Genomic DNA, 691 nt, shown 5'->3' on the forward strand with positions numbered 1-691 from the left:
CTGTGCCCTTCCTCCCACCCTCCGCAGAGCTCCATTTGACCATGCACCCCCATAGAGAGATGAACCTGATTTCCTGTCTCCCTCATTCTTTTCTTCTCTCAGGTCAAGTTAAGCAAACAAGTATTTAAGATCTCAATGTAGGCCTGGGACTGTTGTGGGCTCCATGGAGAAAAACTGTTGCTTTTCCCCTTTCCTTCTAAAGGCTTTCATCTTTAAAAATCGTAGTAGCCAAGAATTGACTTTCCAGAGTCAATCAAAGCCCTCTGCCTCTATGCAGGACCATATTTAAATCATCCTAGGCAAACAAGACTTCTCCTATTAAAGAAGAGTCTACCAGCTATCCTTGGTGACAATCCTTTCCCTTTTCAAAGTCAATTGCAATCTCTCCTATTTAGACATCTCTTTTCCCTTGGGTCCTGGTACATTGTCTCTGAATGAGCCCTTTGGGAGGGAAAGAGGATAGTCATATAGGCAGTGCCACTGTTGAAATACCAGGTTGGTCAATTTCAACTGCCACCTCCTGACCCCAAACCCCACCCCTTGGCCCCTGTCCCTTCCTCCAGCTGAGTTCCATGAGCTCTGAGTTCCCTGCTTCTAGGAGAGAAATTCCAGACTGAATTGATGTAGGAGCAAAATGATTTTATTTATTTCACTCTAACTCTGTTGGAGGCCATAGGCTCTTTCCCAAGAT

The sequence above is a fragment of the Vombatus ursinus genome, unplaced genomic scaffold (genome assembly GCF_900497805.2).
Source record: "Vombatus ursinus unplaced genomic scaffold, bare-nosed wombat genome assembly UNPS02014793.1, whole genome shotgun sequence".
In the NCBI taxonomy this organism is placed as follows: Eukaryota; Metazoa; Chordata; class Mammalia; order Diprotodontia; family Vombatidae; genus Vombatus; species Vombatus ursinus.